The sequence below is a fragment of the Lithobates pipiens genome, unplaced genomic scaffold (genome assembly GCF_037356315.1).
Source record: "Lithobates pipiens isolate NorthernLeopardFrog02 unplaced genomic scaffold, aLitPip1_a1.2 Scaffold_135, whole genome shotgun sequence".
Lineage (NCBI taxonomy): Eukaryota > Metazoa > Chordata > Amphibia > Anura > Ranidae > Lithobates > Lithobates pipiens.
This window is the reverse complement of record NW_027507724.1, coordinates 10,810-25,859: the sequence shown is the minus strand read 5'-3', so window position 1 is coordinate 25,859 and position 15,050 is coordinate 10,810.

Sequence of the window (15,050 nt, the reverse complement as noted above, 5' to 3'; positions counted from 1 at the left end):
TCCCAGGGAAGAAACAGAGGACGTAGCGATCTCAGCAGCAGGCATTCCGAATGTGGTACGCACCAATTCAGTATAATACTGCACCTGTTTTCTGAGCGCCTGGGAGGAGGGGACTCTTTCCTCTTCCTCTGATTCATCCGACTGCTCAAGATCCCTGTCCCAAGATAGGGATCTCTCCTCATTGTCAGAAGTGTCATCTGAAAGAGGAATCTCAGCAGAGGGAGGGGATCTACCCCTTTTCCTGCTATCTTTCAGGGAAGCTGAAATAAAATGTATTATTCTCCCTTCAAAACCCTCCAATGTAGCCCTAAGGGAGTCCTCAGTGACGTATACCGGGGCTGAAATATTAGGAGAGGCTGCAAAACCTGACAGGGGCACTGACTCATCCTGTGAGGCTGGCTCCAGTCTTGCAGGGGGGGGATGGTAACCTACAGGCATTTTTAGAACCCCTAGACCTAGTCGGTGATTTACCAGTGCCCTTCTTACCTCCCCCTGAGATCCTCTTACGAGGAGACATAGTCCTAAGCTACAAAGCAGAGGTACTAGTACAAAGTGCAATCACTGTTGTGCTTAAAGTCTCACAATAAATATATATGCTTAAACTGCACAACCTGATGCTGAGTAGGTGTCTTAGGTTTGCCTGGATCCAATCCCTTGGGATGCTTACTGCCCACAGCTCCTGTGTCTCCACTTACAGCCCCCTGACGCTCTGGGCTTTTTTTTTTGTTATGCAAATATCGTTTTTATTAATATCACACACATGGGGAAAAGCCCCAAAACATACAGTAATAACTGAAACAATGAAGGTCGCAGCCTCCCAAACATGCCTTACAATTACAGATATTGCAGCGTATAACTTCTCAGTTTATCTTAAATGGTTGTCTGACCTCGTAGACATTGCCTTCTTGGTCATAACTGGTAGAGAGGTCATTGCCACTCTACGACAATCAATTATTCCGAGGTCCAGTCTAGTAACTTAGGCTAAGGTCACTGTGAGCAGGCTTGGGGCCACGGCCAAGATAAAAAATAAGAGTGCATATAAGGTAAGATAAGAACAGAAAAGAGAAAAGAGGGGGGTGAAAGGGGAAGGGGAGGGTAATGGGGGAGGGAGAGAGAGAGAAGAGGGGGGGAGGAAGGAAGGGGTGGGGAATGGAGGGAGGGATGGATGAGGGAGGAAGAAAGGGGTGGGGGATGGGGGTGGGGTCGGCGTTCCCTGTGCGTACTTCTGTGTAATGCCATGCAATTAATTAGTTTCCGAAGAGGGCCTTTCCCTCATCTGAGTACACGAACGCATTCCAAAGAGACCAAGTCTTTCGATAGGCTTCCTGCCGATCTTGGGCTGTTAGTATCAGATCCTCCATTTTGTTGATATCTTCCACCTTCCGTAGCCACATTGCCGCGGTCGGGGGAGTTTGTTGCTTCCAAAGTAGAGGGATACAGGACTTGGCTGCATTTGTGAGGTGGCGCAGTATCGATTGTGTGTATTTCCTAGGGGGCAGGGTCGATGCGTGCAGTAGGAAGAACGCCGGGTCATTCGGGATTTGCCACTCTGTGAATTTTTGAGATATGTTTCGGACCGCTGTCCAGAACTCTGTTAGCTTGGGACAGGACCAAAAGATGTGTAGGATTGTACCTCTGTCCTCTCAACAGCGCCAACAATGTTCAGGCACGTCAGGGAAGATAAGGTGGAGGCGACTAGGTGACAGGTACCACCTCACAAGGATTTTATAGTTCGTCTCTTGTATTTTTGTGCATAGCGAGGACTTCAGGGCGAACCGCAAAATATTATTAAATTGGGTTTGCGTAAAGGTGCGACCCAAATCTACTTCCCATTTCGTGAGACCTGCGATGTATGGTGGTTGTGTTGGCATGTTTAGTAGTAAATACATTTTAGAAAGGACTCGGGAGATTGGTTTCGTGTCAGAAAAGTATTCTTCAAATGCAGTTATCGACGTTCCAGAAATCCAGGCGATAAGGACCGATAGGGTCCATAAGGTCTGGTATGGAAGTCCAGCCACCACGTGTTACAAACTGAGAGGCCGCGGTGAGGTTGGAATCTCGTAATGGCCGGAACTGTGTGGTCGTTAGACCCGATGGAAACCTAGGGTTACCTAGGATCGGTGTTAACGGCGACGTCTTGGTCATCAGAGAGTGTTGTAGAGCTGTCTTCTCGCCCTGGCAGAGGGTGTTACCTATGAGAGGGTGGGTTTTCGTTTCCCGCGGCAGTGCATCTCTGCACCAGAGAGCAGCCTTTAGTGGGACATAGCAGTGGTGTTGCTCAATTTGGGCCCATAATTTAGTGTCAAGATTGCGACTCCAATCAACCATCCTACTCAAATGGGTAGCACGATAGTACTGTTTGATGTCTGGTAGAGCCAATCCTCCGTAATGTTTTGGCAGGGAGAGTTGAGATCGTGGTATCCGAGGCTGCTTTTGTGCCCAAACAAAACGGGTGAACAGTACCCGTTTAAAATATGCAGGGGGGGTTTTAATCGGTAGGGTCTGAAATAGGTATAAAAATTTGGATAGAATGCACATTTTCAGTAAATTACATCTACCGAACCAGGAGTGAATCCCTTTGTGCCATGAGTCCAAAAGCAACCTCACCTTCGTCAACAGGGGGGGGGGGGGAATTGTGTTCATAAAGGTCTGATAAGTCAGGTGGGATGTTAGTCCCTAGGTAAGTCAGCGTGGTAGTCGTCCATTTGAAATGGAAGTTAGACTGTAGGGTGGGAAGTAAGCGTGGCGGTATCAATCTTCCCATAGCTTCTGATTTGTATATAGAAGCCTGGTTAGTGTATACAGAGAAGCTAGTGTGTACAGAAGAAAGGCTAGACAGGCTATAAAGAGAGGCAAGTGTTTACAGAAGACAGTTTGGGGTATACAGAGATGCTAGTTTATACAGAGAGACTAATGTATACAGAAGACAGGCTAGGGCATACAGAAGACAGAAGACGGGCTAGTGTATTCAGAACATAGGCTAATGTATATCGAAGACAGGCTATTGTATGCAGAAGACCGGCTAGTGTATACAGAGAAACTAGTGTATAACAGAGAGGGTAGTGTATATAGAAGACAGGCCAGGGTATAAAGAAGACAGAGTAATGTATACAGAAAACAGAAAACATGCTGGTGTATATAAAGAGGCTAGTTAATTTAGAGGGTAGGCTAAGTGATAACATAAGACAATCTGTGCTATACAGAGACATTTCATCATTTCATCTAGCTACCATCTCTAATGGAGTTTGTCTCATTGCCATGTTATGCCTTTTCATTCTTATGCTAAATATAGATTATACTCACTACACGATTTTAATCATCCACATCAAGCATGCAATAAAACTATCATACATCAAAATAAACCATGTACTCTTATGCTCTATTTTGCATATTTTTAATTCTCCACATCAACTGTCACATTGATATCACCACTGATGACACACCATCCTGACTTATTTTGCTTTATTTATTATTAGAAATAGAGAGTACTATCTCAAAATACGGTTAAATCTATTCACTTCGATGAGGTCTACCGCTAACTGTACGGTAATGCAAAATGTTCACAAAACCATCCATTTGCTATCAGACATGCTGCACATACTAAGAGTAATGTAACTATCGCTCGCTAACGATGTAAACAGTTTTATTGCTTTTCTGACATTAACCGAGTATCTCTGACATTAACTGAGTATCTCTGCAATAGGATTGTAATAATAATAATAATAGGATTGTGTAATGCAAAGATCAACTAGTCTAATATAAGCTTTCTCAGTGGTACCGGCATATCCTTTAAATTTAGACCAACGCAACTATTTCTCGGCCATTTTCAAGCTAGGCTTTCAATCTCTTACCGTTGAACAGCGATATTTCCTCCCTGCAATATTAAGCCATTTAAATGTCCTATTGGTCGCCTATATTATACAACTCTCTGAAAAGCATATATGTAGAGAATAAAACTAGTCTTACATCTTAATAAAACTGTTTTATTGCTCAACCAGTATCAGCTGTCATGACATAAGCAAATAAACGTTTCCACTGTTTGACTCTATTTTCTGTATTACTTCTTTTTCTCCACCTTAACTGTCACAGTTAAAATACAGTGACAAAACATTTCTTTTTACCGCAGCAAAATGTGAGAAAAGCAGTGTAAGCCGTCTTTCTGCCATATGCTTCAGAAAATTAACCACTTAACAACCGCCCATTGCTGATTAACGGCTTCAGGGCGGTTGTTTAACTCTGAGAGGCCGTTAATTAACGGCCTCCCAGAATTCTGCTCTCGCGCGCCCCCTGGGGCGCGCACACGAGAGCATCCGTGACCGCTGGGTCCAGTGGACCCGGCGCATCACGAATCACGGTAAACGGCCGCTCATCGCGGCCGTTTACCACGTGATCGCTCCGTCAAATGACGGAGTGATCACTTGTAAGCAAACCGGCGTCATGTTATGACGCCGGTTCCTCCCTCCCCCTCTCTGTACCGATCGGTACAGCGGAGGGGGAAGAGATCGGTGTCAGCAGCGATGTGGGCTGCATCTGCAGTGCCCACATCGCTGCTCACCGAAAATTAACCCTTCAATTCCCTGCCAACACTCTGCAATACCCTGCCATTACTCTGCATTACTCTGCAATACCCCCATTACTCTGCATTACTCTGCAATACCCCCATTACTCTGCATTACTCTGCAATACCCCCATTACTCTGCAATACCCTGCATTACCCTGCAACACTCTGCAATGCCCTGCAACACTCTGCAATGCCCTGCAACACTCTGCAGTGCCCTGCAACACTCCGCAATGCCCTGCAACACTCCGCAATGCCCTGCAACACTCCGCAATGCCCTGCAACACCTTGCAACACTCTGCAACACTCCGCAATACCCTGCAACACTCCGCAACACCCTGCAACACTCCGCAACACCCTGCACCACCCTGCAACACTCCGCAACACTCCGCAACACCCTGCAACACCCTGCAACACTCTGCAATACCCTGCAACACTCTGCAACACTCTGCAACACTCTGCAATACCCTGCAACACTCGCCAATACCCTGCAACACTCTGCAATGCTCTGCAACACCCGCCAATACCCTGCAACACTCTGCAATGCTCTGCAACACCCGCCAATACCCTGCAATGCTCTGCAACGCAATACTCTGCAACGCTATACTCTGAGATACCCAGCCATACTCTGAGATACCCAGCCATACTCTGAGATACCCTGCAATACCCAGCCATAGACATCCCCCCTCCCCCTCCCGCCACCCTCCGGTGCTTCTACCGAATCGCTAATACGATCAAAGTCAGAATCTTTTTATTTTTTTTCAGGCTTCCCAGCTTAGAGGTGAGATGCGGGGTCTTATTGACCCCATATCTCACTGTAAAGAGGACCTGTCATGCCATATTCCTATTACAAGGGATGTTTACATTCCTTGTAATAGGAATAAAAGTGATCAAAAAAATTTTTTTTGGGGAAAAAAATGTCAAACTAAAATAAATAAAGTAAAATGAACAATAAAAAAAAAATGTTTTTTTTAAAGCGCCCCTGTCCCCATGTGCTCGCATGCAGAAGCGAACGCATACGTAAGTCCCGCCCACATATGAAAACGGTGTTCAAACCACACACGTGAGGTATCGCTGCGAACGTTAGAGCGAGAGCAATAATTCTAGCCCTAGACCTCCTCTGTAACTCAAAACATATAACCAGTAAAAAAAAATTAAATCGTCGCCTATGGGGATTTTTAAGTAGCGACGTTTGGCGCCATTCCACGAGCGTGTGCAATTTTGAAGAGTGACATATTAGGTATCTATTTACTCAGCGTAACTTCATCTTTCACATTATGGAAAAATTGGGCTAACTTTACTGTGTTTTTTTTTTTTTTAACCACTTGAGGACCGCCGTATTGCCATTGTACGTCAGCACAATGGCACAGGCAGGCATAATCACGTACATCTACGTGATTGCCTTCCAGCGGGTGGGGGGTCCGATCGGACCCCCTCCCGCTGGTTACGGCGGTCCGATTCGGTCCAGGAGCGCTCCGTGATGAGGGGATGGCCGTTGGTTTTCGGCCACCCCCTCTGGATCGCTCCTGGCCAATGAGAAGCTTCCTCCCCTGTGTATTGTTTACACAGGAAGGAGGAAGTGATGTCATTCTCCTCGGGGCGGTCTTTTTGACCGGACTACGAGGAGAACAGTAAAAGTAAGTGTGCACCAACACTACACTGACATGTAGGTACACACAGGCACACAAACCCCCCCTGATCCCCCCCCCGATCGCCCCCCGATCCCCCCCCGCCCCCCCTCCCCCCCCAGTCACAGTGTCACTGATTGCATTGATCATTTCTTTACTGATCAATGCATTCAGTGTCAGTTGTGACAGTAAAAACTGTCAGGACAGTTAGTGTTAGGTCCAGGGTAGCCCCCTATCACCCCCCAATAAAGATTTAACCCCCTGATTGCCCCTAGAGTTAACCCTTTCACCCCCTTTTGCCAGTGTCACTAAGCGATCATTTTTCTGATCGCTGCATGTGTCACTAGTGTCGCTAGGTAGCTAGTTATTTTTTTAGGTTCACCGCCAGGTTTTTATATCGCTAGGTACCCCGATATACTACCCAATAATGTTTTTAACCCCCTGATTGCCGCTAGTTAACCCTTTCACCCCCTTTTGCCAGTGTCACTAAGCGATCGTTTTTCTGATCGCTGCATTAGTGTCGCTACAGTCGCTAGGTAGCTAGTTATTTTTTTAGGTTCACCGCCAGGTTTTTATAGCGCTAGGTACCCCGATATACTACCCAATAATGTTTTTAACCCCCTGATTGCCCCTAGAGTTAACCCTTTCACCCCCTTTTGCCAGTGTCACTAAGCGATCATTTTTCTGATCGCTGCATGTGTCGCTAGGTAGCTAGTTATTTTTTTAGGTTCACCGCCAGGTTTTTATATCGCTAGGTACCCCGATATACTACCCAATAATGTTTTTAACCCCCTGATTGCCGCTAGTTAACCCTTTCACCCCCTTTTGCCAGTGTCACTAAGCGATCGTTTTTCTGATCGCTGCATTAGTGTCGCTACAGTCGCTAGGTAGCTAGTTATTTTTTTAGGTTCACCGCCAGGTTTTTATAGCGCTAGGTACCCCGATATACTACCCAATAATGGTTTTAACCCCCTGATTTCCGCTAGTTAACCCTTTCACCCCCTTTTGCCAGTGTCACTAAGCGATAATTTTTCTGAACGCTGCATCAGTGTCGCTAGTGTCGCTAGGTAGCTAGTTATTTTTTTAGGTTCACCGCCAGGTTTTTATAGCGCTAGGTACCCCGATATACTACCCAATAATGGTTTTAACCCCCTGATTGCTGCTAGTTAACCCTTTCACCCCCTTTCACCAGCGATCACAGTATAAGTGTCACTGGTGACGCTGGTTAGCCAGTTAGTTATTTAGGTTCCCCGTCAGGTTTTTATATAGCGCCAGGGACCCCCATATACTACCTAATAAAAATTTGAACCCCCTGATTGCCCCTAGTTAACCCTTTCACCAATGATCACCGTATAAGTGTTACGGGTGACTCTGGTTAGTTTGTTTTTTATAGCATTTTATATTCAAATCCGGAAGGCAGTGCTTGGTTTTCGGGGTCCCGTACGTGGCTAGGCTCCCAAAAAGTCCCCCACATGTGGTATCCCCGTACTCGGGAGAAGCAGCAGAATTTATTTTGGGGTGTAATTTGACTTCTGCCCATAGCATGTGTGAGCAATATATCATTTAGTGACAACTTTGTGCAAAAAAAAAAAGTTTGTAATATTCCCGCAACTTTTGGCAAAATATAAAATATTCCATGGACTCAACATGCCTCTCAGTAAATAGCTTGGGGTGTCTACTTTCCAAAATGGGGTCATTTGGGGGGGTTTTGTGCTATTTTGGCATTTTATGGCCTTCGAAACTGTGATAGGTAGTGAGGAGTTAAATCAAAAATTTGCACCCTTAGAAATCCTGAAGGTGGTGATTGGTTTTCGGGGTGCCGTGCGCGACTAGACTCCCAAAAAGTCCCACACATGTGGTATCCCCGTACTCGGGAGAAGCAGCAGAATGTATTTTGGGGTGCAATTCCACATATAACCATGGCATGTGTGAGCAATATATCATTTAGTGACAACTTTTTGTAAAAAATTTTTTTTTTTTTTTTTTTTGTCATTATTCAATCCCTTAGGACAAAAAAAATAAATATTCAATGGGCTCAACATACCCATCAGCAATTTCCTTGGGGTGTCTACTTTCCAAAATGGGGTCATTTGGGGGGATTTGTACTGCCCTGCCATTTTAGCACCTCAAGAAATGAGATCGGCAGTCATAAATTAAAAGCTGTGTAAATTCCAGAAAATGTACTCTAGTTTGTAGACGCTATAACTTTTGCGCAAACCAAAAAATATACGCTTATTGACATTTTTTTTACTAAAGACATGTGGCTGAATAAATTTTGCCCTCAATGTATGACTAAAATTTAGTTTATTCGATTTTTCTTATAACAAAAAGAAGAAAATATCTTTTTTTTTCAAAATTTTCGCTCTTTTTCCATTTATATCGCAAAAAAAAAAAATCGCAGAGGCAATCAAATACCATCAAAAGAAAGCTCTATTTGTGGGAAGAAAAGGACGCAAATTTCGTTTGGGTGCAATATTGCATGACCGCGCAATTACCAGTTAAAGCAGCGCAGTGCGAAATTGCAAAAAGACCTCTGGTCCTTAAGGTGTTTATTGGTCCGGAGCTGAAGTGGTTAAGCACAAAACTGTTTTTTTTCCAAAAAAAAGCATTCGAAAAATTACTGCGCAAATACCGTGCGAGATAAAAAGTTGCAAAGACCACCATTGTATTCTCCAGGGTGTTTGCTAAAAAAACATATATAATGTTTTGGAGTTCTATGTAATTTTCTAGCAAATAAATGATGATTTTTACATGTAGGAGAGAAATGTCAGAATTATCCTGGGTGCTCCAGAACACCTGATGGCGCTCCCTGCATGTTAGGCCTCTGTATGTGGCCACACTGTGTAAAAGTCTTACACATGTGGTATCGCCATACTCGGGAGTAATAGCAGAATGTGTTTTGGGGTGTAATTTGTGGTAGGCATATGCTGTGTGTGAGAAATAACCTGATAATATGACAATTTTGTGAAAAAAAAAAAAAAGTAAAAAAAATCTTGATTTTGCAAAGAATTGTGGGAAAAATTGACAACTTCAAAAAACTCATCATGCCTCTTACTAAATACCTTGGAATGTCTTCTTTCCAAAAAGGGGTCATTTGGGGGGTATTTGTACTTTTCTGGCATGTTAGGGTCTCAAGAATTGAAATAGGCCATCAGTACTTCAGGTGTGATCAATTTTCAGATATTGGCACCATAGCTTGTGGACTCTATAACTTTCACAAAGACCAAATAATATCCACCAATTTGTACTTATTTTTACCAAAGATATGTAGTAGTATAAATTTTGGCCAAAATTTATGAAGAAAAAATTACTAATCTGCTAAATTTTCTAACAGAAACAAAGAAAAATTCATTTTTTTACAGAATTTTCGGTATTTTTTCCTTTATAGCACAAAAAATAAAAAACCCAGCGGTGATTAAATACCACCAAAAGAAAGCTCTATTTGTGTGAAAAAAAGGACAAAAATTTCATATAGGTCCAGTGTTGCATGACTGAGTAATTGTCATTCAAAATGCGAGAGCACCGAAAGCTGAAAATTGGTCTGGTTATTAAGGGTGTTTAAGTGCCCAGTGGTCAAGTGGTTAATGTACCGCTTTTAAATCCATATCAATTCCACATCCTAATGTAAACCATCTTACAATTTTAACATTTACTGATAGCAATTACTGATATTACATTATCATTATACCAGTGGAAAAGGACCGCGTAATGGAACTGTCAAATTAATCATAATCTCAGAGTTAACTTATCTGATAAATTTACGATTTACTCAACGATTTACTCAACTATTTAAACTTAGATTTTTTCAAGCTAAGTCAATTTAATCTTAAATAATTAATACTATATTCTACTGTACTCTTAAATTATGTACTGTTTTTCTGTATTTTAGCCGTGCTCATATTTCGTGTTATGTTGCAACCATCTAATCTCATTGCTATTCCGACATTCTGCCTTAATGAGGATATTACTTTGCAACTATCCCTTGATCCCTTTTGTGTATTCACTTTATCTCGACCTATATCTACTGCCTCAATATTTTCCTAATTTGTTTTGCTATACCGTATATACTCGAGTATAAGCCGAGATTTTCAGCCCCTTTTTTTAGGCTGAACGTGCCCCCCTCGAGTCACCGCCGTCTGTCTACCCGATCAGCGTGTCGTGCAGACAGACGGCGGCCATTCCACTAGTCAAAAGCCGCGCCTCCCTGTCTGTGATAGGCGGAACACTCAATTTCCCAGCAGTCAGTGGTCCGCCTATCACGGACATCCGCTCATCTTCATACTACGGACGAGGATGAGAGGATGTCAGTGATAGGCGGAACACTTACTGCTGGGAAATTGAGTGTTCCGCCTATCACAGACGGAGGCGCGGCTTTTGAACAGTGGAATGGCCGCCGTCTGTCACAGAGGAGGAGGAGAGGTGCGGCGATCCTGGCATGGCCGCCATATGTTTTTTGGCACACAGAGGCTGCAGAAGGACACAGAGGCTGCAGAAGGACAAAGAGGCTGCAGAAGGACAAAGAGGCTGCAGATTGGCACACGGAGGCATGCACAGGACACAGGTAGGCTGCAATGGACACAGGGATGGACACAGGAATGGACACAGGGAGGTATACAGCTGCAGATGGGCATTGTTGACCCTCTTTTCCACTCTTTTAAGCTGTAACAGTAGCTGCTGCATGTCTCACCCTCGGCTTATACACGAGTCAATAAGTTTTCCCATTTTTTTTGTGGTAAATTAGGGGCCTCGGCTTATATTCGGATCGACCTATACTCGAGTATATACGGTACTTATTATTATTATATTATAGAGATTACTATCTCTAAATCATTGTAAACCTAACCATAGTTATAATGTCTACAGCTAATTTTACGTTAAAGCAAAATTCTCACAAAACCATCTTTTTAAAACCTTTTACACACTGCACATTAAGAGTAATGCAACCATCTCTCGCTATGCAATAGGATTCTCTTTCTGACTCTATTTTGTGTATTACTTCTTCTCCACATTAACTGTCACACTGATAACCATTTGTAACACATAACACTAGCAACACATTTTTTAACAGCAGCAAAATGTGAGAAAAGCAGTGGGACGGTTTACTTGATTGAGAAGTGGTTGCAGTAGCAAAGGATAGCAATAAGGTTTGATTACATTAATAACACATAATGCAACTATTTTACATTCACATCAAGCATACATCCTAATGTATACTGTCTGTCACCATTAATGTTCAAGGTTACTGATACATTATGCCGATAACCAGTGGAAACGGAAAACAGTCAGTGTAAGCCGTGTCTTCGTGCGTAACAAAATTAATGGAACGATTTACACGTTGGAATTTTCAAGCTACGTCAATTTACTCTTAAATAATGTATACCCTTTACCTGCTTAGCTCACACTTTGCTGTATGTAGCCACGTTAACTGTATTAATGGTTAAATGTAAGTAACCAATGGGGATTGACATTTCATGTCTATCTCACATCTCTAATGCAATTTGTCTCTTTGCCATGTCATACTTTGCCAGTTATTATATTTTTTCATCATTAAAGACACGTAAGGATCCTGAAAAACGATAGGAACCTAGTAACGTCGTTGCTGATATTTCATGATTACAGCAATCATCTCATCTAATTGCTATTTCGACATTCTGCCTTGGTTTTACTTTGCAACGCTCTATTGAACAATGTAAAGGTAAACTAGATATTTTGTGTATTTCCACTTAAACTTGACCCGTATATACTGTCTCAATATTATCCTTTCTAATTTTGCTAAATTAGATTATAGAGTTTGCTATGTCTAAATCCAGGTTACCTACTCACCTTTATTACGTATACTGCTAATTTTAGGATAATACAAAACCATCTTATTGCTTCTTTACACGCTGCACACATTAAGAGTAATACAATGCTACCAATGCGATCACTCATCTAATATCAATCCACTCATTGCTACCGGGATAACTTTTACATCTGGAGTAATGAAATGATTTCTCAGTCATTTTGAAGCTACTGCAACTAAAGCTTCCGATCTCTTTTCAACTGCAATAATTAATCTCTGCAATATTAAGTAATATTTAGCTGCTTAGCTCACACTTTGCTGTACGTAGCCGTGTTAACTGTATTAATGGTTACCTGTAAGTAACCAATGGGGATTGACATTTCATCTCTAATTCACATTCACATTTCTAATGCAGTTTGTCTTTTTGCCATGTCATCCTCTGCCAGTTATTATCCTTTCTCATCCTTATGCTATATTTGGGGTATATTCACTACATGATTAAAGACACGTAATGACACTGATTGATAAAAACCTACACAAGTCGTTGCTGTTATTTCCTGTATTTTCACTTAAACCCGACCTCTATATACTGTCTCAATATTAATCTGAGTTATTTTGCTATATTTATTAATAGATTAAACAGATTGCTATCTCTAAATCCTGGTAAACCAACTCACACAACACCATCTTATTTCTACCTTACACGCAGCACATATTAAGATATTAACATTTAGCCGGTATCTCTCTGCAGTAGTAAAAGAAATGTGTAGATCACTCATCTAATATCAGTCTTCTCAGTGCTACCAGAACAAAATAAACCATGTACTGCCAAACAAATAACGGGCAATTACTTAATGTCTATCAGTCAATGACTTAACAAAATAAACCTAGCACTCTTTTGCTCTATTTTGTATATTTGTAGTTCTCCACATTAACTGTCACATTGATATCACCACTGACAACACACCACTGACCTTTTAACAGCACCAAAGAATGAAAAAAGCACTGTAACTCTTTACATGATTCAGAAGTAGTTGCATTAGCAAAAAATAAAGTTATGTCTTCTGTACACGCTAGCCATTCTGTATACATTAATCTCTCTGTGTACACCAGCCTTTCTATATAGACTAGCCTCTCTGTCTTCTGTATATACGTGCCCATAATCTATATACACTAGCCTGCCTTCTTTTTACAATAGTCTCGGTGTCCCAGCCTCTCTGCATACACTAGCCTCACTGAATCCCCCAGACTGTCTTCTGTATAAACAAACATATCTGTACACATTAGCCTCTCTGTATACACTAGCCATTTTTCTGTATACACTAGGCTCAGGGGAATAACATTAGCCTATCTGTATTACCTTGTTTGACTTTTCTGTTTTCTGTTTCTTCTCTAGGGTGCACCTCGCCGTATACCCGATCCAATCTTATTACCCCAGCCTCATTCCAATTATAATAGCCTCACTGTATACCCCAGGCGGTCTTATGTATACCCTAGCTTGTCTTTTATACACCTAGTCTCTCGGTATACCCCAGCCTTTCTGTATACATCTTTATACACTAGCCTCTCTGTGTACCCTAGCCTCTCTGTATAATCTTGCCTCTTATTATACCCCAGCCTGTATTCTGTTTACCTAATTTTGTCTTTTATATAAACTAGCCTGTCTACTGTATAACCTAGCTTCTCTTTATACCCCAGCCTCACTGTCAGCTTGTCTCTGTACACTAGCCTCTCTGTTTTCCCTAGTCTCTCTGTATAAAATAGCCTCTCTGTATACACTAGTCTGTCTGTATACTGTAGCAAGTCTGCATACACTAGCCTCTCTGTGTAAAACAGCCTCTTCCTCTGTATAACCGAGCCAGATGACGTCTGGATACCTCGTCTGGTGAAGGGAATATCATGTGGTGTCTGCATGACCTTTGTATGTAAAGAAGGTGGATGGTGATTTCCTACATACCTGTGGATCAGACTATCACATACAAGAGACTCTGTATCTCTTTCTTTTTTGGACTTTTTTTTTTTTTATACCTGTTATTTTTCACTTACCTGTAATTATCATATACACGTGATTTATAGGAAACTTTGTTCCTTTTTAGGTTATTTTTTTTCTTATTTCACACTGTTAATGTTTAAAACACATATGCATATGTTTTATATATGAGTGTTTATTATTTCTACATGAGAATGTTATAATATGCCTGGTTTTTAGCGCTACACTTTTGTATAGAATCTACACGTTACACTTCTAAATATCCTTGTGGTGTGTTAGCAGCTTTTTTTTGTTTTAAAGGATAGCGCAGTGTTTGTTTGATAGTTTCTGTATAATCTAGCCTATCTGTATACACTAGCCTGTCTTTTCTACTCATTAGCCTCTCTGTATAAACTAGCCGGTCTTCTGTATATACGAGCCTCTCTGTATATCCTTGGTTGTCTTTTGTATACATTAGCTTCTCTTTATACATTAGCTCTCTGTATACCCAAGCCTCTCTGTATACACTAGTCCGTCTGCATACACTAGCAAGTCTGCAAACTCTAGCCTCTCTGTGTAACACAGTCTCTCTCTGTGTACCCTAGCCTCCATCTCTGCATACCCAGGACCTTCCTCTCTATAATCTAGCCTATCTGTATACACTAGCCTGTCTTTTGTACAAATTAGCCTCTCTGTAGCCGGTCTTCTGTATACACGAGCCTCACTGTATACCCTTGGTTGTCTTTTGTATACACTAGCATTTCTTTATACATTATCTCTCTGTATACCCAAGCCTCTCTGTATACACTAGTCCGCCTGTGTACACTAGCAAGTCTGCATACACTAGCCTCTCTTTGTAACCCAGCCTCTCTCTCTGTATACCCTAGCCTCCATCTCTACATACCCAGGACGTTCTTCTCTATAATCTAGCCTATCTGTATACACTAGCCGGTCTTCTGTAGACATTAGCCTCCCTGTATAAACTAGCCGGTCTACTGTATACACTAACCCGTCTGTATACACTAGCAAGTCTGCATACACTAGCCTCTCTGTGTAACCCAGCCTCTATCTCTGTATACCCTAGCCTCCATCTCTGCATACCCAGGACATTCT